Here is a 26,645-nt window from a genome sequence, read left to right on the forward strand (position 1 = left end):
TGATAACTTGATAAGGTGTCGCGGGTGCGTCTACAATTATTAAATCGGAATAGTAATGATATAAAGATAAGATATACTTGTAATAATAATCATTTTTAGGTTAACGGACGTACATTCGGAGCGCCAAGCCCAAATATTATCGGTAGCCCAAAAAAATATTGTTTGGTGGATTACGGTACGTGTTATTGTAGTTACGATTGATTTATAGATGCAATCTTATTGCTGTGATAATAATTGTGATGTTGTGGTAGTGAACTTTCTACACGATCACTGAGCAAGTACATGGTAGCGTTCTGATGACACGGGAAGCCTTCAAGTGTCTAGTTTTTGGGGAAAAATATTGAAAACTTTATTGCACAAACACTGTGAAATTGGCGGACTTAATGCCGTGGGCTCAATGGTTCTCTGACAGCCAACCATTGGGAGGTGCAGAACGATTAAGGTGCAAAGTTACAAAAGAGACAGCATAATGTAAAGAACAGAAGATAGTAATAGGAGTAGATATAACTATTATTATAGTCGATATAACTGTAGAAGATATGGAAACATATTATCGCGTGCTTAAGGTGCTTTTTTCGTTTCTTTCTACCTCTCTGATAGTCACCAATAGTAACTAGGTGCTCCTAAGGAGATACTAAAGGGCTCTTAGTACGAGTTTGTTTTACGTTTGAGGAGATCGAAACAGTCAGCACTTTGATTGGTTGATTCATTCGAGTCAGCCTATTGTTTCGATCTTGTTATACGTACAACAAACTCGTACTAAAGGTACGGATCCTCTGAATAGATCAACTTTGGAACCTCCACTGCCAACTTCTGATAGCGCACAGCCATATTTCGACATATCTACAAATACAGGTAAAAGCCTGCTCCTGTTCAAGAACATAAATCCTATTTATAATTCACCGCAGTAGCCGAGGTAGATAAGATATTGCTCTTTCTTTAGACTGTAGCAGTTCCTGGGAAGCATTGGTAAATTGGGCACAATTTTGTCAGAAATCGAACGATCTTACTAAGAAATCTGCTAAATTAAAAAATAACTATGGGATTTCTAATTTTAGAATTTACAATTGTAAGATTTATAATGAAATTTTCATCTTTCTTTCTCGATAAATAACCGTAGAAACAAATAAACAAGAATAAAAATATTTTGTTTTGTTAGTGGTACTTAGGTACTTAGGCACTTTTAATCTTCAGGGAAGACAGTGTAGCACGGTGGTCACGTGCTGCCGTACAACTTGCACGAGCAAGGCTCAGGGGAGACGCATGTCTTCCAAGGACTACCGTAATGTGTTCTGTTAGAGAATCCGGCCCTCCTTACAGGTGCTGAGGATGGCCACCGGGGTGGTTTTAGTGAGGTAAAAATTCCACACTCCCTTGTCTTTTATCCGAAGAGAGGGTCAGGATACGATAATCCTAGATTCCGGCAACTTGCTCTTCTTCCGGGAAGGAGACCGTAAATACGGATTTCTCGTAAGTCTCTCGTCAACAACGTGTGTGAGGTCTAGAGACAGTGTGTCGAACAGGGTAGCGACCTTATACTCAGAATATCTAACCGGTATTCGCTGAAGGTACAGGATATGCGCCGACCTCGACCATTGTGACGACGAAGTAAGGCTCTGTATGAGGAAATTTCAAAAGCCATACAGTAAGGAAACACACTTCACGTTAGTTAGTCAATAGGTGGGCACACGGAATAGCGATGAGTTGAAAATAGGGCCATTTGATATGGGCAGCGAAACCATCGGGGCCACGGCTGGTCGACTTTATGGAGAGGGAGAGATCTCTATTTGGTGAACTCCTTCTTCCAGAAGCGACCGGTCAAGAAGTTACAGTGGATATGAACACCAAAAATGAGAACTTCATATGGCGACCGATTGATGTATATTCAGTGATGTCTCTGCGATAGCGAAGGTGAAAACCGGTAGCAATCACCGTATTGTCAGGGGCACACTGAACATCAATGTCAGAGCGGTCACGCCTGGTGAAGTCCACGCTCCGCCCTGAACGTGCCCAGATCCAAAACCCCTAGCAGTTCCAACTCCAACTGCAAAAGTTAGTGTCTAGCTGATGGAAACGTGGACGAATAAATAATGGGTTGGTGGAAACTTCCGAGCAGTGGGGCAGACTTCTTCAAGACCCCCGCCGAAACAGGCCCCAAAAGCTCTCCGACGGAACCTTAAAACTTCTTAAGGATCGTTGTGAGATGTAGGCTGCAGTTTCAGACGATATGTCTGAATACGGCAAGCTCAATAGACGAATTCGAAATACATGCGACGTGACCTGCGGGCCTATAACGCCGCAAGAGTCAGAGACTTAATTGAGCGAAACAAGGGCTCAAAAGTTCTTCGCAAAGTTCGTCTGTTGGGCAAAGCCAAATGACGAGGCTGAAGACCGAGATGGCAGCGTCATCTCGTCGAAGTCCGAGATCCTCGGAGAGCTCGAGAGGTTTTACGGACAGTTATACACCTCAACACGGCAACCCATCGTCGGTACAGCTCGGGACCCAAGAGCTAAACTGACGCGGCACTACACTGAGGATATCCCAGACATCAGCCTTACGAGATTAGGATGGCTTCAAACCTTAAAAACAACAAGGCGCCGGGCGATTAGAATCATCGGAACTTCTGCGAGCGGGTAACCGATACTTTTTGTTATTCAATTCCGTCATACTCGAGGGAAACGCCGGCACATGGCAACGGAGTGTGGTGGTTTGTTCTTTAAAAAAGGCACAAGTCTGTAAAGAACCAGCACTTCTGAGCCAGTGTATAAGCTGTTTTCGAGGGTCATCCACCGTCTCGAACGCAGGCTTGATCTCCAGCCTCCCGAACAAATTCCGAAAAGGTTTCAGTACCATAGACCACATTCAATTATACAGAAGACCGAGGAGTATAACTTGCCACTATGCTTGGCGTTTGTGGACTATGAGAAACCCGATTCAATCGAAAGTGCTGCAGTCTCTCCAGCGGTGCCACATCGACTATAGATACATCGAGGTTAGTGTTTGTATAACAACGACCAATCCGATCCAGGAAGAGACTACGAGCCTCCAGTTGCGGAAGGGCGTGAGACAGGGAGACGTTATATCTCAAACTATTCACGCAACTGGAGGACGTTTTTAAGCTCTTGGACTGGAGCGGACGCGGCTCAACATTAATGGCGAATCATCACTCACCTCCGTTTCGCCGATGACATAGGTAATGGCAGAGTCGCTGGAAGAGCTGGACCATGCTCAGCGACCTCAATACATAACAGGTTTAAAATGAACATGGACAAGACGAAAATTGTCAAATGTCCATGTTGCACCTATACCGGTTGTCGTTGGGAACGATATACTCGAAGTTGTAGACCACTACACATACCTGGGTAGAATCCAGCTAGGTATCCAACTTCCAGAAAGAGGTCGCCCGAAGAATCCAACTCGGATGCAGCATTTGGGAAGTTAATGAAGTCTTCTCGTCAAAAATCCCGCAGTGTCTGAAGACCAGGATGTACAACCAGTGTGTGTTAGTGATGACGTACGGTACCGAACATGGTCCCTAACTGCTGGCCTTTTAGAAAGGCTCAGACGCCCAGCGCGCGATGGAGAGAGCTATGCTCGGAGTATCTTTGCGACAAAATCCGAAATATGGAAATTCGCCAAAGAACAAGAGTTACAGATTAGCTCTCAAAATATGCAGGCTGAAGTGGCAATGGGCAGGCCACGTCGCTCGGAGGACTGATGGCCGCTGGGCCAGGAAGGTGACTGAGTGGCGACCGCGGACCGGAAGACGCAGCGTGGGCAGTCCCCTAGGTGGACCGACGACATCGTCAGAGTGGCGGGGAGCCAGTGGATGCAGGTGGCGGCTTGTCGTTCTACGTGGAGGACCAAGGGGGAGGCCTTTGTTCAGCAGTGGACGTCTCTCGGCTGATGATGATGATGATGATGATGAGATACTTTTAGTATTCTGATGTAACACCGAGGAATCTAGGCCATCCTACATGGATTACACGAACTTATAATAATCTGTGATAGGTGGATATAATCCTTTGCTAATCCTCGTAGGTATTCAGAAGCCGTAGTAAGGAATAACTTACTCACATTAGTTAGTAATAGTGCAGTGATGCGAAAAAGGGAAGGAAATATTTGTTAGACGGCTTTTCTGCCACAGCAATTGTAAAAAAGATCTTGTGTATGTTGTATTTTTGATTGGTCAAGATTCAAGAAGTCAAGTTAACCGCATCCTTATCATGTCAAAATAATCGAACAATATAATTCGTTTAAAGTTTTTATAGGTACAGGCTAATGCAAAAATAAAACTAAGAAATTTAGGTAACCTATTGATAAAGGTTAACCGTGTTTTGGGTTGAATAGAATAATAATTTTTTGAGAAAGGATAATCATCCAATGACTTCCCCCACTTTGGACGAGGCGAGAGGGAGTGTTCAGACTCTTGCTGACTAAAAACCACCCCGTTTTTACTCCTGCTTTTCGAGCCGGAGCCCGCTATGCAGTGCGCAGCTCCAGACAGATAGGACAATGATAGAATTTAGAACTGAGGGTTTAGACATCAGATAACCAGTTCCTTCAACTTTATTAGGATTACTCCAACATATTTTCATATTTGTGATTTGTATGGGCTTTCATAAATGACAATAAATAAAACGTCAATAATTGTTGTATGCAACAAAACTGCACCTTTCAGCTAGCAACTCCAACTGCATTTACAAGTAATGTTAACATCGAAAGTGCATCTAAAACAAAACATTATTGGTCGAGTCTGAGTAAATATTTGTGGATACATCGAGGTGCACCCAGATGGACACGTATTTACATGTCCTCACCTACCACTTGAGTTCTATGTAGTATTCGTCTATGTACAGACAACTGCATATCAAACGGTAGAGGAAAATGTAAGAAGTCTTCAATAAATAGGTATATGGTTTTACCTTTAAGATGAGATACTAAGATTAGAAATCGATGAATTCGTATACCAGCGAAGTTAATTTGAGGGTTAAGTTAATTTTAGAACACATCTTTGGTAAGTATATTGCTGACTACGTCATGTATAGGTCGCATGCATGATTGTCCAATAGTTTCGATGTCCAGCTCGGCCCAGGCGCTATTTATTTATTTATTTTTATTAGAAAACCAACAGCGACACAATGAAAATTAACAGTACAGTAAGGCTAATTACAGGTTATCCCAGATTTATTATTGTAAAGGTGTTTTAAAATTTGTCGAAATCTGGAAATTATGGCTTTATCTGGTACTTTATTTTTTGCTAACCTAATTATTTTTTGGCTCACAAGGCTACTAAGAATGTCATAACCAGCAAAAGCTATTTTAGGAGACAAAAAGGACACCACTAAACATTTTTGAATATACAAAGTAAATAAACTTATACTTAGTCAAGTGTTTGGATAAACAGTTGCACGGTTAAGTAGGTTGGTTGTCCGTTTGAATATTAATTGTATGCACATTCGGTACTTAGGAATTCCACATCCACTCCACATGCGTCATGATTTCATGAAGAGAATGCACTTACTGCTTAGTCTAAGGACTTTACTCTTCAGTATAGAGAGAGCACCGTTTAGTAGTTCAAGAACATTTCTGTAAAGGCCATTGGTATACATACAATATTATTTTAACATCAATGCTTTCTTATATCTACAATTTGAAAGGAGCAGCTAGCTTCATTGACACAGACTGATGGACAATTCAATTTGACGTTTCCAAAGTGCTTAATTAAGGATTAATTGAAATAAATGCTTTGACTTTAACTTTGACTTTGATTTTAATATTACGAATTAAAGACTGGACTGTGACATCTGAGTTGGTTTTGGTGTTCCCTTTTAGAGCAGTCAGATTGGAAATACCGGGATCATCTTGTTTAATTGTAGTCTATTTGCATAAATAAATATAATTTATCATTTTCTCTTGCATGATGAGCTTGTTTATTACTCCCTTGGTCAATGAGGATGAAAATATAGCTGCTACTACTACTTACTGCTAGCTACTCTACTACGACTCTCTCTCGCTTCAATTTTGGGACACAAGCGAGAGAGATGCTATGTACTTCACTACTGGACTAAAATACTGGCATAATGCGAGGCATTAGACTGCCAAAGTAATAGCCAAAAACCCCTTCTAATCTTCGTTTTATGAACCTCAACACACAACAGCAGCTGCTCTAGCCATTGTTTAAACAAATAAAGCTGTGCCAGTCTCGGGTTTCCTCAAAAAAGCGACGCAACCATCGAAACGTGAAGGCACGCGCATTCCTTGGGTACCGGGAACCAATGGGATTTTTTATACTAGATATACCTTAGCTAGCCCACGACTTATTTTCAACTTTACAGTTCCGTAATAAAGTTTAAAGTTGATTGGAGGATTTGGACGGTTTTAGGGTAGTTTGTTGTGCTCGTGTCTAGGTTTTTTTGTTCATGATCGTGACTCACAAAGGGACCGACGTAATGTAATTATGATTGGACATTATCATTATTTTTGGTTGTGTGTATAATTGGAGATACTATGAGAAAATGAAGAAAGTTTTATGGGAAGTGTAGTAAGTGGACGAATATTATTCTATTATCTTACTATGCCTATTTGGGATACCGGGTCTCTAGCTTGAAGCAGGAGTACATACGGGCTGGATTTTAGTCTGTAAAAATCTGACACTCCCTCTTGCCTCACCCAAAGCGGGAGAAGTAACTGAATGATTTTCTCCCTTTAAAAAAATGCCTATTAGGGGTAGAGCAACATGTAACAGAACGCCGGTGCTGCGTCCTTCGAAAACTGATCGTTTATGAATTTCAGCACAAAAGGAGACAATGGTCAGAAATACTGCCAACTTCATAGGAGATTCGAATATCGTTTTATAAACAGAGCACACAAGTAAATTCGTTAGCAGTTGGCACACAAAATGCTGGCCAAGCTGCATTTTCTTTACGACTGCTAACTCTTATGGAGGACACAATAACAAGTGCTTGCTATTGGTATTCACGAATGCAATATGCATGCAATCAAGCAAGACTGTTTAATGCAAGGGAGTTTGCAATCAAACTTGTTGATTAGTGTGTGATTATATTTTAAGAAAAACGTCTTTAATATCTTAATATTGTTGTCTTTTGTCAACAACATCAAGACATAAACAGTATACTACTGAACTCTGAATCTCCTCTACATAAGTGGATCTGACATTTAAAATTTTCCAGAATTATCTTTGCTAGAAACCTCACGGAGTCCGAGATCTTTCCCACAAATGCAAAACCGTGGAAATCCGCTCGTACGTTCTGGAGTTATAGTGGCACGAAAGAAAACCCGACTTATTTTTATATTATAGAAGATAGAATTTCACAAAATCTGTTCACTAAAGAGAACCAATATTCAGGCAGCCTTAAACGTAAAGCAAACTCGTACTGAACCACCCAGCATAGACGATTGGTAGTACAGCTTAACTAGTAAGGTTAAATGTCACAATTTTAAAATTCAGGCTTATTAAGTTAGTTATAACTTATTCCTCAAGATACGAGGAAAAATCTGGAGACCATGACAAGAATGGGACAAAAGTAAGAGGGATAATCCATAATCTTGAAACCACAATAAAATAGACAACAAGCTGAGAGAGATCACAGTTAAAAGATTCAAATTCATCAACCAACTAACACTTCTAAAGAGAGAAGTTAGACAAACAAACAGACAGACGGACGTACTCACTTCCATTTATTAGTAAGTTCCAACACTTCGTACATGCACACAATTCATAGTACATCATCCGTTTGAGCTTTTAGTTAAACATGACCAAGTACAGTCGGCTACACAAGTGATAGGAATGAGTTATGATATGTGTGTTTGTATGTTTGTTTGTATGGTTGTGTGGCTCACGAGCTGTTGCTGTGTACTTAGTTCATTTATTTCATGGGATGTGTGCAGGGAAGGTTGGAAATGTTATTAATTACTTGGTACAGTCGAGTGGTGAACTGTTTTGGAATTAGTATTGATTGACTATTTATTTTTAATTGTGGAAGAGCCATGCTTCGGCACGAATGGGCCGGCTCGACCGGAGTGAAACCACGGCCTCACAGAAATCCGACGTGAAACAACGCTTGCGTTGTGTGAGTGAGGTTACCTGAGACCCAATTACCAATCTTACCAATCCCCAAAATGCCGACAACGCACTTGTAACACCTCTGGTGTTTCAAGTGTCCATGGGCGGCGGTGATTGCTTACCATCATCATCATAATCATGACCCGTTTCCATCGTCGGCTTGTTCCAAAAAAAAAAAATGTCCAATACACTTGTGTACAGGACAGTACGGAATAGTATTTGTCACTACGCGTCTAGACATTTGTATGCCGCGCCCGTAGTTCCGTTCCTGCAGGCCCGGCCACTTAGAATAGCAGACACATTGTACGCGGGTTAAACTTGTGTGTCACGATGTTTGCTACACTTTTAGTTAAGAAAGTATTGAGTTTTAGCTTTATTTGGAAGGTTATTACAACATAATTTGAGGCCACGCTTTTAAATCCCCAAAAAATACATTTGCTTTGTATTAGCACTTTTCACTAGTATCTGTTATGATATGAGTCTCATAGAATAGAGAAAGAAGGTGAGCCTAATCCCCATAGGTATACTGGACATTATTCTGGTACATGCATGATAGAATATATAAACGATAAATATACTAAAATAACATTTTTAAAATGTTTGTCTGCCTGTCTACCTGTCTGTCTTTCTTTTTGTTTGTTCCAGCTAATCTGTAAAATGGCTAGAAAGGTTTTGACGAGACTTTTATTGGGAGGTACCTGATCCACTAACTTAGACTACTTTTATTTTTTTAAATTGGGTGTACACAGTGACATTACGTGCCATAATGTGCACCTCTGCCTACCCCTTCGGGGATTAAAGGCGTGACGATATGCATGTATGTATTTTTTTAAATGATGTCACAAAGTCCGTAGTCTACGCGAGCGAAGCTGCAGACATCAGCTAGTCATAACTAAAATTTAGATTTCTAGATCAATGACATGTTTATTTCTTTCCTCGGCGGCGCCATAATTCCCATCACTACATTCCTATAGTATTCTTTTTAATATGTCACGGGCATTATTTACAAAGGGGACTCGGTCCCTACTAGACATGGTGCGTCTGGTCTGTGTGAGGTCCAAAAAAAGCATCAGTCATCTCATCTGTTGAGCGTGGGCGATGTTTGGAAACAGTTGTTTTGACTTGTAACTTCTAGTTATTGATATTAGAATACTTCATTAACACGTGGCTAAATTGTAAACTGATTCCCTATGATGAAAGATGTGTATCCATTTAACATTATACGAGCTTGTTATGAGATTATAAAAACATTAACTAAATACAAATAAATATGCAAAATCGAGCCCTAAAAACGAAACATTAAGTACCGACGTACTGTTTCCTCATTTCTTAAACGTCTAGTAACTTGGATCCAAATTAAGTGACCAAAATAACTATACCAGCAAGCGTTTTGAAACTATAAATTTTCTGCATTCCTTTTTAACAACGAATCACTATTTCAATCTTCAAATTATCTTCAAGTTAAGTTTAATGTGATTTGCAAATGATCTCGTCAAAATCCTAACAAGTAAAGTTTTTTTATTCTAATTAGCATTCGTCTCTCGTGGAGATGTTATCAAATGTTGAAACATTTGCCAAAAGTGCCGTCATCTTCAATTAATACGACTCTGCTTACGACGTGACTCGAAACGTTATAAACTTAGTTCTTGGAATAATTTTAGTTGAGGCCTAATGAAGCAATGACTTGTTGTATAAAACCTCTTTGGATAAAAGTGAGTATCCTTTTTTGACGTTTTAGGCTTTTTATGAGAAAATCTATTATTCTCCCTCTTTGGGTGAGGCGAGAGGAAGTGTCAGACTCTTACTGCTCCGGTAACCCGTTAGGCCATCCGCAGATTAAGAGGTAAACATAGCGTAACTCATGTGCAGCTCCGGATTAATTGACTAGTTCGTGAGATTAGAAGTTGATCTTTTGTTTTTGCTTAAATAGAAACTTTAGGTTTGTTTAAATGTTTTAAAAAAGTTTAAATGACATATTTTTTAATGCCGTAAGTCGCAATCTACTGACTATTATTTTACATCTTCAGGCGTTTAAAAATATAATTTACTCATTGTTTAGCATTTTACGATGGAGAAATCCATACAATTACCGATCCAACACGAAAATAACATTAAATAATAAAATTCAAAGAGCGCGTGGGCATTAAACGGTCAAAAAAAAGCATTGTCGATGGTAATTGCTTCATTTTGTACGTCATCTGTGGTCATCTACAGTCCAAAGTTAGCTGACCTCTCATTTTGAGCCATAATAATAAAAGCAGGGGTCAAGTTATACTGGTAGTTTAAACACCGTCGTCTTTCTTAAATCTAATGGAGATGGCAGAGATTATGTAAGTAATTCGTGGTCAATAGACCCATAATTATACGAATTTTGAAAGTATTTTGAATATTATTTAATGAAAATATTGTATGCTTGGCTATAATGGAATGCCCATTGTGACTTGTTACTATGGGTTGATTTAAGTATTGCGACTAAGTATGTCTTTGAAGGACTTACTAGAAACTTATAAAGAGTCATGTTGTTGAAATATCAAGCAGTGTATTACAGTAAGTCGTTTTTGAATTAACCAAATATTCTTTCAATCTTCCACAAAATCACTACATAGTATAAAACAAAGTCGCTTTCTCTGTCCCTATGTCTCTTTGTATGCTTAAGTCTTTAAAAGCACGCAACGGATTTTGATGCGGTTTTTTTAATAGATGGAGTGATTCAAGAGGAATTTTCATATATATAATACATGCATAATATATCACCATTGCACCCATGCGAAGCTGGGGCGGGTCGCTAGTAGTAAACAAACAAAGTCTTTGGATTTCAAAATGACTAATTATAAAATGGCTTACATAAGCCTATATAGAACTTTAGTGTCCAACTCTTAAACGCTACTTTGTTACATTGACAAATCTTTCTACAGTCACCAACACCTTTATCTCAACCAGATAAGGTTCAAAATCTTTACATCCAGCTGCAAATGTATTGGTATCTTGATGATTCATCGAGTATTGTCTTGTACTACGGCCAGTGTTTGGCAATTTAGTATAAGAGGTGCGGTACTGGACCCGCCAAGTTAAGTTCATCTGTAAGGCTAATTTGTAAGATGATGAAATTATAACACGCTAAGTCCAATAGTCACCCAGAGCTGCGGACAACGTAACAGGTTACCGGGGCTCCGGCTCAAAGCAGGAGAAGGAACGGGGTGGTTTTCAGTCAAAAAGAGATTTACATTCCCTCCCGCCTCACCCAAGGCGGGGAGCACAGCACATCATGATCTTTTTTTTTAAAACTGTTTATCAAGGTCCCCATTTCTATGAGTGTGTGTGTGTAGCCTACATACATTTATGTTGGATTTTATACATCAATACCTAGATAGTACTTATATTCAGCGTGTACATAAACAGTATCATTGTCCTAAATTCTAGCCTAACAGTACCTTTAGTACGAGTTTGCCTTACATTTAAAGCAATCGAAACGAGAGCGCGTTCGGCGCTCTGATTGGTTGGTTTATTCGGATCGTTCAGTACCTCCTAGACTAATTGGTTCTATAGGCCAGTTGCAACTTCGGCAATGATCGTGAATGCATGAGCTGGGCTCAGTTGTCTCTCAAGGATACGTAGAGAAAGTACTATGGACAAAAGACTATTCAGTTGACTGATTAGTTTGAACGTAATTAGCATAAATAGGTCTTTGTTTAAGATTTTGTGGAGTTAGCTTTCAAAATGGAGGGTTTAAAAGTGTTTTGAGTTGTAATACTGGTATGGATTTGTCTTTAGATTTATGTTGCTTATCATAATAATTATGAAGGAGGACTCTTAAGAGGGAGGTCTTTGTTCACTAGTTCCTAGATCGATGTCAAATCATAAAACTTAATGAAGTTGAGGAGAAATTAAAAGTTCGCATGAAGGAGAGTCCCGCTATCACTTAAAACTAGTAGAGAATTTCTCTAGTCTCTAGTAAAATTGAAAAAGTATGGATTAACAACACATTGAACAACATTACAGACGTAATAAACAGCAGGATTAAACCAGACTTTACCATAGACTGTTCTATTTTTAAAACAGATCAACGAAAAATATAGAAGTGCTTTCGTGGAACAGGACAAAATTTGATGACACTATTGATAGCCCCACTATTTTCGTATGACTGTGTTCTAAATTCAAAAGCGGAACGGATAAATGGAGAACTAACGCCTGAATACTCAAACGCTACCCAATTTAAAGTTGTACTTAAATATCGTGCTATCTCTGTTATTTTATAAAGAAATGATAGTGACAGAAATACATTTGAGAGCGTCTTAAAATTGAGTAGCGTTTGAGTATTCGGGCTTAACTGTTTGAAGCTACCAGACACCAGACAAAGACCTTTTGCTTGAAAGTTGAAATGGAGTAGGCGTTTAATCAAATAATTGCATCGATGCATGTATGTCGATAACATCTGAGTTCCGAGCATATTTAGGCGGGGATTTGAACGTGCATGTACCAAAACACATGTGGCTAAAGGTACCTACGCTATGTCGGATTACTCACAAAATTATTCGGATACTTACACAAAAAATCATGTGTCATCAACCATTTTTGGAATAAAGTAGGTGCAGTTTTTTGGATACCTTTTTTTCTCCGTAGAAGCAATTTTTATTTGGGCGATTTGTTATTACTGTTTTGTCGAAGTGGGTGTAATTTAAATGTGTAAGATTGGAAGAAAAATGTGACTGTATTTTGGCAAGCTGCAATATGCTATCGTAATTTTATGCGTGTTCTGAGTTCCGTGTGGCGTGTACCGAATTTTCGTAATTCGAATCTTGTAATAAAACTGTAAGGTTAGCCAACCTAACGCGCTCAAACTTTCTGCAATGTGTCAACATTCAAATATGGAATTGAGTCGATTACGTTCAAAATTAATCGCTTTCTGCGCGCAATGGTTCTGAGTTAAAACATCACGAGACTTACAGAAAACAGACTCATGTTTCACTAAAACAATTACGCCAAAACAATACATGGTTTTATTACTTTAAAACAAAAATGGTAACGTTGTACGTGACTCTCAATGTCCTAAACTAGCTTGTTACGTTGCGTTCACAGTTTTTTTAAGCCATAGTTAAGTCGGGCCCCAATTTCGGTAGAAGAAGGTACCTACAATCGGCTCAGATGTGGGGTCATTACTACGAATAGATTTTTTTGGCTCGTACCTAAGTTAAAGCGATTCCTTTTTTAAAATCCTTTGAGAACTCTTTGAATAGAAATGGAATTTTAAAATTGGAGCGGGCGTTTTGTTTTCTTTGTGTGAGGAGTTCTATGAAGTATGAAACCTTTTTGGTACCTACTTGGTTAGGGCAAAATTGGGACTTATGCACGCTTCAGACCTTTAACCGTGCAGTATTGACTGTGCAGTTAAATCGTAAGGTGTGAGGTTGTTTGAACCAAGAATTTAATGGTACAGTTAAATGCGTAAGGCGTGCATTACTCCGGAGTTGCGGACTGCCTAGCTTGTTACCGGGGCTCTGACTCGAAAAGCTAGAGTAGGAACGGGGTGGTTTTTAGTCAGTAAGAGTCTGACAGTCCCTGGTGTCATTGTCACGTTATTAAATGATTTTCCCCCTTTAAAAAGAGGCGTGCATTACATACTAAGTGGCGTGTGGTGTACCTACTACACTTTTAGTTACGAAATCTTGCAAAGTATTTCATAATTTTGTACTTATCTTGAATTCTATACACTGTCTATACATGAACGAATCTAATTCAAAGTGTTCTCATACATTTATCCCGTCGATGGATCCACGGGGTCATTGTATCAAGCTTATTGTTTACAAACTGACAATACGGGCTGCATTACTCATTTTCGCAGCAACCCTACTGACAATAAGTGTTTGTTTAAGAAAGAGGGTCCTAAACAAAAGGGGGCCATATTGAAACGTTCATATCACATTCAGAAGTGAATATTTGTCAAAAATCAAATACCTAAGAACAGAACGTATATATTTCAGACTTTCAGAGATTATAAGTTTTTAAACTAACATGGTCACTAACACTAGTATTAGAACTCGAAACGGGATATTTACTATGTTTTTCTATTTCACTGTTGCAAGCGCCATAATCACGGATGAACTGATGACAGTAAATAGAAATATAAAAACATGGTAACTAAATATCCTGTTTCATGTTCTAATACTACCAGTAGTTTCAGAGATTATCGTAAGTGACCCGGTTGTGGCCACTTTAAGAATTTTGTCGACTTTGAGGCTTTCTTAACTTATAGTTTTTGTTATCACGAACATATTTCTTGTAAAAAGTCATTTAACATGTATTAATCTTGCCTAAGAAAACCCTTTTTTTAAAGAACGTCCAATAGAAAAATAACTGTATAAAAAAGAAAAAAAAAGGGAGTTTGTGCCATTTTTGGCCAGATTCGTGCCATTTCTGGCCACGGTCGTGTGCCAGTTCTGGCCATCAAAAAATACAATAAAAGTAATCAAAATTTATTAATTAAATTTAACATTTTAGAAACAATGGTTTTCATTTAGTATGGAAAATATTAAATATTATTACTTCACTTGAATTTAACTTACAAATAAAGAGATCAACATTTATATGAAGTTGGTAAAAGCTGCAAAGTAAACTGACCTCCCTTTGTGTGAAGGCAATTTATTGCATCTCTGAAAATGAAAAATATGTATTTGTTGATATGTAAAGCCAAGGAAAAATAATAAATAAATTACGATAAATGACTAGAAGTGGGACGTTTATGTTACAAAAGTTTTGGCCAGCCGTGTGGCCAAAGATGGAGAAATTCATAATTTTGTCTCCATTAGTGGCCACCTTCTAATAATCCCACTTCAGAAACATATGGCGTCAAAATAACTTTAGTTCCACTTAGACAATATATTCTTCATGTAGTACTAACATAAACATCCAAACAATAAGCAAAGATTAAAAAAATAAAAACCAAATCCTCACCCGCTCGCCTTAGCCTTTTTGTTAAGATCTTAACAATTTCACCCTCAACTAAAAAGAATGACTTGTTGCATCGAAGTGAAGTTTGACACATCAAAGCTGCCAACGGTATCAGTGTCTCCAATATTCAATATTTTAAATACTGTACATCACAGAGTAATTTATTTGTCCATGCCTTAGTTATAAATATTTGAAGGCCCAAGTGGCCACAAAGGGGTCGATGGCCACAACCGGGTCACTTGCCCTATACGGTGATATTTAAAATAGCATATTGTAGGTATTTATTTAGTCCATAAAACAACAACAAAACAATTATTATGTTATTTAAACATCGTCTACGTATCGTCTGCAGTCAAGAAAAACAACGTTCCTTACGTTTGTTTAGTTAGACGTAACAATCTAGTTCTAATATTATTTCGTACTCGAAAAGTTTGTTGACCTCGTGTAAAACTCGACGGTTTTTATTGTCAGATGATTTTATTAGTTCTTTGGAGAGTCTACTACATAGATCTTATAAGCGTTGCCAAGAAAACTTGCGATATATTTTATTTTGATTACGTAGAAGCGAAAATATTTGTGATCGAATATGTTCACGTGGTATAATGTTTACCAATTTGTATTTGTACTAACTTAACGGTACGTAAAAAAGATATAGGTAATGATGACTTTAGTAAAATCTTTCAAAAATATGAAAATAATAAGATTTCGGCGAAATAACAATAAGTATTTATTTAATTATGAAAAATTAAATATAATGAATTCGAATGAATCATAGACAAACAATAGTTATATTTTTAAAACTCTATGCACCATAGACTACTAAAACTCTATGGACCATTGACTGTTTAAAGTATTAGGAAACAAGTCGAAAAAGAATAAATAAATAATTCAAATGACAATGCCAGAATCTCTATAGAGCTTTGCCCCACCAAAAAATATATTGTACAGGCATACCAAACGTAGCATTCTATTGCTGATCTATTAGTGATAACTAAAAACATGATTAAAAGCCTTTAGAGCTTGCGGTTTCTATATAAATCTAAGAACAAAATATTACATTTAGGTTAGGTTCATTGCAGTTATAATGGTAGAAATAATTAAATTAAGTGCTTTATATTATTACAATGCTATCATAGGGTGTTTAGCTATGAAAGGAAGGAATGTCATCACCAATATCACCTTTAGTAATCCTACTTTTAATTCATAATCATAACGAAACAACAATGTAAACAGAACAGACAGAGCGAATGTCAAATAATGACTTTTTGGACATAACTGACACACGCACGTCAATGACGTTTCGTTACATCTAATCACTAACGTTCAAACACGAAATAATAATTAGAATATGCATTCATTATAATATATATTATAAAAAAATTAAATTAACTAACAGTATGTATGTATATTAAAACCCGTACACATTACATTAATAAATCTTTTTTTATTGAATGACTCGTTTTGTTCATTGTGCAAGCGTAATAAGAAACGCAGATGGTCGCGATAAATACAGGAAATAGGCCTTGGGTTTTTTAAATTCTTTTTATTTCCTAATTTTCATCCGCAAGTTTATCAGAATAATAATTAAGTAACCAAAGGTGTTATTTTCATTGCATAATTTTGATTAATTTACATTTCTTGTACATTGATGAAATTAAGTGGGGCAGGATCTGGTATTGTCATTTGTTGCATATTATAAAAATGTTTATTTAGTTTACTATCTAGAAGAACATAATAATTCTTAAGTCGAAAATAGAATGATTTAAAATGTAAACAGACATATTTCACGTCTACAATAAATTCTTTAATTAAGGAATAGTCACAAGATGTCACTTCTATTAAAATATCTTCGGAGAAAAGGAAGACTCAGATATTTTTAGTTTGTGAAACAGCATAATGCGATGTGATAGAATAAAAATTTAGTCGATTATCTATTTGAATGTCGAATAATCGACTATTATTGGCACTGGCTGGTTCAAACAAATTATATTTAATTTTCTTTTTTTATTTTTGACATTGTTGTTGACAGGCAACCCACAGATAACATAATATGTAAAGATTATCTATTTGAAAAATAATACTGGGTATCTATTGTTTCGATACTAAATTGACGCATTCTATGCATAAAAAGTAAGATTACAGTATTAAAGGTTTATTTCTGTTCTCTGTAAACAATTAAGATAGATACAGTTTCCTTTTACTTTCAAGTCTATTTTAAGAATATGTACTATGATGCAGTTTAGTAGACGAACTATTTACGGATTAGATGGACTTTGAAATGTTCTTAGCACAATCTTAGAGTGTTACAGTCTCTTTTAACAGTGTTTTTGTAAATAAATGCTAGTTCGAAACTACTTATGTTCAAATAGGTAAGTATGTTTAATATTACCTAATTAAATCTTTGTCTTAAGACTAGATTATATCCAAAGTAGGTAAGCCTATTCTCTAACTCTAGTAAATAGTAATTAGGATATTCTAGAAGAAAAGTACTTCGGATTTGGATAGACCTAGATATCTATCCAAAATCCAAATTAGTGGTTAGTTAAGTAAAGTACCTACTTTATTTAGTGCATGTATTTCCAATTTTTAGAAACTGTTACTAAAGAATGAAGCAGAATTTGGCAACACACTCGCATTGTCTCTCTCAACAAAATACGACTATTGAACATCTTAACACAACGTAACGGGTATCTGTTCAAAGTCTGTACAATCCTTACACTAACAATAACGACTTGAGCATAACAATCCTCCTAAGTAAGCGACAAGGAAATATTAAAATAACTACTCAAGTGCTCTACTTCCAATTGTATTAAAGTTTACATAAGCTTTGTTCCACCCACTAAGATACTAGAGAAATAACTATTGATCCCTAAAGACGTGGTTGAGTTGCAAAGAGGGTTTATCTACGTAGTTAGTATCATCGTAACCGCAGTTCTAAGACACTGGTGACGTAAGTTCTACCTGTGCCAAGTTTTATCAAACCTACTTAGTAAACCTCACTCCATTGTTTTCCTTAGATCTCGTAGAATACAATTGGGTCAAAAATAAATTATATTGAAATTTTAATATACTTATTAAAATATCCCAAAATAATCGTACTTTTAATTTATTTCTAGCTAATTTTAGAGAAGTAATTTTATTATGCTATTTGACGCAAAAACAATTATGACGCCATAAGTTGCGATCTCCTACAAAATTCATAGAAAAATAACGTTTTTGACATTTCGGTAGGAAACTACCGTATTATAAAGTTGACCATAAACAATATAGACAAATAATATCGCTTTTTTATTAAACGCCATTTTGATTTTAATAGTGTAGTTCCGTGTTTATTGTTAGTCGATTTCTTTCTCGGTTTTAATTTGTTCTATTGCAAGAATTAATTGTTAATTTAACAAAAGTTTTGTAAGTAGAAGTATAAGTAAAAGTTTGTAGGGCGTAGCAATTTATTAATCAACAGACAGAAATGACTTGTTAATATTATGTTTGTAATTGCGAACGTATTCAATTGAAACTTAATTGTTTGTCTATTATTTCTAATTCGTTGCTCAAATTGGGATGGTCATAAATAGTTAACTGCCATCAGCTTGTCTATGCACCCGCATGTTGCACTATGCCTATAAATCTCCACAATTGATAACAACGAATGTTAGTCTGTATTGATGCCTGTCCGTCCGTTCATCTCGATCGCAATAAAACTTTATTGTCTTGTTATCAATGTCAACCATCAATCAGGTTTCAGTTTGTACAAAATTATGCTTTATCCCTTCTGCGGTAAGGCCATGTTTAGAACAAAGGTTTTTGTGGGAGCAATGAATCTATGGCGTTCAAGGCCCTTTGTGGCCCCATGGCTTCCATTTGTAAAGATTTTAGCCACCTACATTACATTATAGGAAATCTGTTAGGCTTGGCACGTGGAGAAATATGGTAGGTACGCTGCCTTCCCGCAAAGAAAAGTAGATCTGAGATAATTCAACAGATAGATAATAAAATGTTATAAGGTTATCTTGTAATAAGTTTTCTTACGTTCGTACAGACTCTCATTCGTATTTTGACTTGAAATGTGAGGGCTAGGTTAGGAGAATAAGAATTAGGCGTTCCATTGTTATTGCAAAGAAGTTATTGGTAGTTACCTTCTTACATATTTATCTATGATGAACTTACTGCGAATCCTGGCACACGCGAAAATAGGTTTTTTAAAACGCTGCCTAATACTATGAATTCCTCCTGTGTCGTGGGTGCGTTTACAAACACACAAGTTCACATACATATGACACTCAGACCCAAAACAACAATTTATGGATCACACAAAGAGGTGCTCCGTAAGGGAATCGAAGCCGCTACACGTTACGCGGCAGCCAGTTGCCTAGCTAGCGCGCCAACCCTGCAGTCAAACTTTAAGGGTAAACCTTAAGATGGAGGCGTAATGATGATGATTATCATTACATACTGCACTTTCTGCATACTTCAACTTTTAACCACACCACCGTCAATAAAATCTGTCCAGACATAAATCGGAATAATTCGAAAATTCTCTGCCGAAATCCATTCAAATTCGATGCAAATATAATATCGTTCGTTCACATTTCACATGTAAATCCGATATGAGTGGCGAGAGGCGCTTCATTCGATCGTACCACTTCATTCTGAGCGGGAGCTACATCAAGTTTTACACTTCATTTTATTTCGTGGTGAGAATTTTTCTTTTATCCTATTTGGACAATTGTATCTATCGAATCCTGATATGGACGAGTCTATTGCTTTATTCTGGTACAGTTCGAGATTCAATGCTATTAGTCTATTACTCAGTTTTATTCGTTACTTTTTCATCATCAAATGATCAAAACCCTTAACAGAAGCTGATATACATTATTCTCTACAGTTGATCTTAGCTCTTATTTTAGAGGTGATTTGCTATAATTCTCACACTTTTCAGGAGATAAGATCGCAGATAAGTCACTGGTGATTTACTGCAGATTTCAATAACCGATCCCAATCCAAAATCTTTACATTAAGATAAATTTTTTGATATTAGTAAAATTGAGATCAATCCAAAGATTTTGGATGAAGATCGGTTATTGAAATTAGCAGTGTAAGCTAAAGCGGTAAATGGTTACAGTTTAAAAACACACCCGATAGAAGCACCTAGTACTTACAATGAAGCCTAAAACCACAATAACATTTGCCGTCCCATTAATCAATCTCAAGACCGTTCTTACAACCACCCAACCAGTGATTCTACAGGTAACAAAGTAATCTAGATAATGGAAACTAGTAACAAGTATACCATCAACTAGGTACTTCACTCCAGCTCCAGAATGGTCGGGATTTCCTTACTTGGGCACTACTTTAATAAGTAACAACTTCACGGAACTTATGTAGGAATATTGTTATTGCCGTTTTATACTGCCTGTGGAAAGATCCAGACTAATTTTTATTAATGTAAAAGTGTGCTTGTTTGTTTCTACTTTACACCTTATCTACATACTTACATAAATAACCTCATGCCTGTTTCGCATGGGGGTAGGCAGAAACAATTGAACGCCAATTGCTACGATTCTTATATACTCTTTTATCTGCTAGATTTTGTTTTGATGAAATCTCCATGAAGTTTTCTAAGGGATATTCACTCGGGCAAAACCACGGACAAGCTAGTAGAATTTTAGGGAATTGTGTTATAGAAAATAGTCAAAGTATTTATTTCAATTAATCCTAAATTAGGCACTTTGGAAAAGTCTAATTGAATAATCCGTCAGTCAGTGAAGCTAGGTGCTCGATGTGGAATATTGATGTGGGTTTAAGAAAATACGGACATGTATCAAAGATGATGGAATATATATGTATTGACCATATTGTATAATTGATGTAGGGCAATGTCAAGACACGAAGTCCATTACAGGATCAAAATGTAGATGTAATTTCGTAAGTATACGAGTATGTATGAATGTTTTAGTATGATATCTCTTGTTCGTTATCTGTTCCATATCAATCAATTGTATGAATCTTTTGCTATCTGCTGCTTTCAATATTATTATCTATCCATCGCTTTCAGCAGTTAAGGCGTAGATGCGTTATAAACAATCAAACTTTAATAGGTATATTTGATAGATTTTGGAAATTGCCATTCAATTAGAAACATTTTTGTAACTTTAAAAAAATATTTGCAACGTCACGCCATTTATTCCTGAAGGGGAAGATAGAGTTGGTTATTACGGCAGGTAAAGCTGCTGTACAATGTACACCCACTCTTACAGCACATTTTCAGACTCCGTGCTACTACTGAGAAATTTTCGAAAAACCAAAATAATAACCGCAATACTTCACCTCGAATCGAACCCGAGACTCTTTGCCCGGCAGTCGCACTCGCAACCACTCTATCAACGAGGCACTCTATACCTAAATCTACTTTTTAATTTCAAGACTGCGGTATTTGACAAATCAATTTTAAATAGAAAACTATTAAAAGTGATTAGTAGCACTAATTTTCCTGTTTCCACTCCCATCTTTTATGATGCAATACTTCGTGGACCATTCTATAAATATATCTCTTGAACTCATTTTACTACTTAACACAATCTTACGATGACAAGTTTCTAACTAACATTTTTACACATCTTTTAGTTTAAACATAATATGATTTATATGGTATTTCACACTTTGTTGGGAAGACATTTCCGGGACATTTTATTAGAAAGACAATAAATTATTTTTAAGTCCGTTCCTAACATTATTATGCACTTACTCAGAGACATTACATGATTACTTAAACTATTCCATACATATATTGTGACTTGTTACTATTAATAAAATGTTAACTATAAATTAGACTATACATACTATTCCAACCCCTAAAAATTTATACCTAAGTCAATAAGTAAACAATTTTAATGAGTAATATAAATACAATGTTTTCTTATTTTTACAGAACTGTCTTATTATTAAAGTCAACTTTAAGACAAATAAAGTAAATAAACCGTTAAACTTTGTTTTAAAAGTATACAAATAGCCTTGATCCCAACTAGCTAAGTCCAATAGTACGTCAGTCAATCGAGTTGGTGGTATGAATCAGCCGCAACGTGGTGACTTGTGCCAAGCCGAGCAACGCTGTCTGGCGGGGTAAAATGTCAAGTATATCTGCTGAGAACACGTGGATATATTCAGTTACATGTCAATTTGATGTAGCTCAAGTTTCAATACTTTATGTAGTTACTTATGTTTATAAAAGTACCAAGCTGAAACCATAGATGTTAGTGAAGATTTACTGCGAATGTATCTTTATTTTTTATAAAAACTGTCCTTACTAGGATTTTCTCCTGTGTCATGGGTGCGTTTACAAATATACAAGTTCACATACACATCACACCTAGACCCGAAACAACAATTTGTGGATGGCAAAGTGTTGCTCCATGCGGAAATCGAACCCGCTACACGTTGCACAGCAGACGTTTGCCCAGCCACCGCGCCAACTGCAACTGTGCAGCCATTATTTAATGTGTATTTTACTGACTAATATAACAAGCAAAATACAAAGCTGAAGACAAACCATGCAAAGTGCATGATAGAATTGAGTTTTATAACATTACGTAGCTACTCAACAAGTTAGCAATACCTACTACTACTAAAAGACGACTTGAAAATCCTTTTCAAAATCTTTTCCAGCAGCTCACAATCTATCTGCCAATCCAAAAATAAGTGCACAAAAGCAATCGGGGAGCCGTCTAAAAACCAAGACAGGACTTCCATCTTGACGTGCTGTCAGTAGAGAGTGAAATAGAAAAGAAAACTGCGATGTTTACCAGCCATGTCGCATTACTTCGTGGTGACGTGACGGCACAATTTGTAGAGAACAGTCGGTGATCCCAACGCCTACGCAAGCGATAACTGATCTAAGGATGGCGGCTGTTTTTGTCTAAACTAATACTGTAAAGCAGAAAGAATTAGTTTGTTTGTTTTTGCATTAAATAGGTTTCGAAACTAAGGGATTTCTCGAGGATCGGGAAGTACCAGAAACGGCGGCGAAAGTTTGGGACATAGTTTTTTTTTCTATTTGGGTAAAGTTCATCATCTTTATCAGAGACCTTAGTATGAGTTTATTTTACGTTTAACGATATCGAAACTGTTATAACTCTGACGACGTCTGTCGTAGATCCTTTATTGTAGCGAGAGATCTTTGAGTAACCGCCGTACTGAGAGTCATTTAATGATTACTTAAATTGTTCATTTAACAATTTTGTTCGGAAAACAATTGCTAAGGACTGGGTTAAATTAACATTACATTACTCTGAGTACGGCGGTAAGTTAATTAGACCTAAAGTTAATCTTCAGATTGCTTTTATTCATCACCTAATCTAACAGTATCACAATATGGTTTGGTTAAGTTTAATTTGTATCATATTGCAACCGGCAACCCTACCGTCCATTTTTCGTCCACATCCATACTCATTCGTTAGTCGTAGACGGAAGACTGTCTGGCAGTTGACATCTCTCGTATGTATACGGATCCGCGGGGAAATACGAGCGCTGACGGACAGACACTCACATATTTATAGTTATACGGATTTATACCACTCCTGGGTTATAAGGGACACGTGGATCGGTGTTTGGTGTCAACTGTGCTATAGTTCTATCAGATTTTAATTTAATTTGGGATATTTTGGGTAATTTGTCTGTTTTCTTGGATGAGAAGAGATAATTTGATGTTGCAATAATCGAGAGTGGTAGTTTAAGAATGCTGTTGTTTATTATATTTGAAACAGATCTAAGTGACGGAAAAATTATGTAAATTACGACAAGAAAAAAACAGGGATAATACTTTCAAAGTCAAAGTCAAAGCATTTATTTCAATTAATCCTAAATTAGGCACTTTTGAAACGTCAAATTGAATTGTCCTTTAGCATTAAGTATGGAGTACTAGTGGATTGGTTACTATATCAACAAAAAAAGGTATTAGGTATAGCGTTCGTTTTTTAAGATTCATCATTATATAGCACTCATAACCATATCATAACTCTAATAACGATAAAAGCATTCTCTATCTATTATGCCAGTACCGCAATTTTTTAAACATCGAACTCCAATTCAAATTTCCTTCCATTACGAACATCAAAGCAAGGATGACCTCTTTACTACGATTTGTTTTAGTCTAGTATTTTAGTCGATTATAATTTTTATGAATGACATCATCGAATGAGACGGCGCGGTGTCGTTCATTCGATAAATTGACGTGCGGTATAAACACACGGAATTACGCCTCTTCAGTGCTTATTAGTTATTACATTGAAGCTCATGAGTGGGTAGCATGTGACTAGTTAGGCACATGACGATTGGACTTGGTTAACAACTGAGTAAACAAACTAAGTTATACTTAGTAGCTTACTCAAGTTTTGAACTTTTTGTTGCGGTATTATTACATTATATGTCATTGAGTTTTAATTAATATGACCTCTACGATATGTAGAAAGGATAGGTATATCTTATCTTTAAATATCCCATGACTATTCAAAAACAACAAACAGATCTAGTTTAGTACTCTCCCAGCAATAAAGCTTTTTGCTCATCTACGAAAATAAACCTAATATTGTTATGTCTAAGAAACAAATTGGCATAAATATTGTCCTCATTTATCCGTCATTAGCAAATTCCGGTAGCAAATGTTTTCACATCCGACGCTGTTCCACACAACACAGGTCAACGCATTGTGCTTATGTTTATAAATAAAATGTTTTGTCCAATTATATTCCTCGTTATATCGAAATTGGTACGAAACAATTTATCAATAGGTCAATCAATTAATATTTTCATAAATGTCAATTCAATAAATTGCAACTGCAACCACTTGGCCTTCTTTTCGTGTTATTTAACCGTTTTTATACCTACAATGAATAACACCTGTTGTTCAATTTGAATAAAAACTTGGAAGTTGTCGGTCATAAATTATCATGAAAACACTTTCATCACTTTTACACTCTCACTTTTTAAAAACACTATTCGATTAATCGAGTTCGGTACTTCACTAAGAGGTCACTATCTACACTCTATGTAGCTTAATAAGGTGTCGCGTCACTAACTTTAAATTACTTTTTAATTCCAAAAATTTGAATTTCGAAAATTTTGATTCGTATGCGTCAGTCAGCGAGGCGAGCGCGTCGCGACGCTCGCGTCGACTGGCCGCTTTCGGCCGCCTGCCAAAGAATCCATGCCTGAAAATATATTTATGTGGATATGGTTATTTACCTCCTGACTGTCACGCCGTTTTGATATTTCTTAATTCATTGTAAGAAAATTTTATATCACAAAGCAATAAAAAGATTATGTTATAAAGCCGCGAAGTTCTGAAACTCCGTAACCCGGTTAGGTACAAGGTCGTTGACCTTAGGATTTGATCTCAAGATTGACGTTGTTAGCACAAGAATACTTGAACTCGATTCCAAACACAGATGACAATCTTACTGCAAAGATAAAATTACAAACTTCCTCCACTTACCGAGTAAAATCTCAAAATCACGCAGACTTTTGCAAAAAAATAAATATTTCATGTCATAAGGCCGTAATAGTTGACAACCAACGAGATAGTCGTTTGCAGTTCATTACACTAAACTGAGGCACTCCCAAAACAGTCATAAACATAATTTAAGCTCATAACATCACTACACGGAAGTACGTACTTTTCCAAAAAAAAAAAAAACGTAATAAAATCTAAAATAAAAAGTTTTAATGCAAGCGGCTCGCGAACTGCAAGCCACAAGACAGCCAAAACTTGATAACACACAAGCAATAATGAACCTTAGAGGGATATAAATAAGGATTTATGATGTGAGTTTTTAAAGTTGGTTTCAGCCATCGTGGGTGGGAACATAGCGAATTTAGGACAGATATTGCTCGACCTAACTGCAGTAAGAACGACCTAAATGTGAAGCGAATAGATGTAATGGTCTGCAATTGGTATTAAACTATTAATGCTTCAGTGCCAACTAATTGTCAGTTAAGGTTCATAATCTATTTTTAGTTAGTAAGATTGATTTAATTACTTTAATTGTTCCACCATTTATTGCCATACTCCGGGACATTTAATGATTACTTAAACTTACGAACTTACGACGGAGGTAACCATTTCGGTCGAAAACAACTGCTAAGAGTTTGATTAAGTAATCATTAAATGACTCTGAATGCGGCAATTAGTGAATATTATAGAGATAAGAGTTAGTTTCCCATAATGCACGCGCTTTTGAACGTAGAAAGTAACTCCTATTGTAGAAAAACAAAACATAATTAATTTCTACCATTAAAATTTCACGTAAAACCACAACTAAACAATTAGCCATGCTATATTTTAATAGATGTTACACATTATGCTAACCATTTTGCAAACGACATGTTACAAACAGATTAAACAGGATGCCACAGAATATTACAGCGACTAAAAAACAAAATGCGTATCCTAGGGAATAATCCAGGTTCAGGACGTGGGCAAAAACTAATTGACATCCTTTGGCACTGGACACTCGACATAGGAATGTTCTTGTTGACATTAATGCCTTGTTCACATTAGGCTAGTATTTTAGTCGAGTAGCGAATATTTAGTACCCCCTGGTGAGTGAAAAGCGAGAGAGATTA

At 36.5% G+C, this 26,645-nt stretch overlaps 1 protein-coding gene across 7 annotated transcripts in view; it reads right to left on the reverse strand.

Annotated features, from left to right (window-relative positions):
* LOC118277837 (tight junction protein ZO-1) overlaps positions 1–26,645 on the reverse strand; it is a 140,005-nt gene that overhangs the window by 83,473 nt on the left and 29,887 nt on the right. Inside the window, exon 1 of one of the 7 annotated variants that reach the window (XM_035596799.2) lies at positions 24,909–25,177. The exons of the other annotated variants lie outside the window; for them this stretch is intronic. The gene's annotated coding sequence lies outside the window, so the exon portion shown is untranslated. Of the gene's footprint in view, positions 1–24,908; positions 25,178–26,645 lie in introns of those variants that run through there. 7 annotated transcript variants of the gene reach the window in all.

Source organism: Spodoptera frugiperda, chromosome 18, assembly GCF_023101765.2.
Source record: "Spodoptera frugiperda isolate SF20-4 chromosome 18, AGI-APGP_CSIRO_Sfru_2.0, whole genome shotgun sequence".
NCBI classification, from domain to species: domain Eukaryota; kingdom Metazoa; phylum Arthropoda; class Insecta; order Lepidoptera; family Noctuidae; genus Spodoptera; species Spodoptera frugiperda.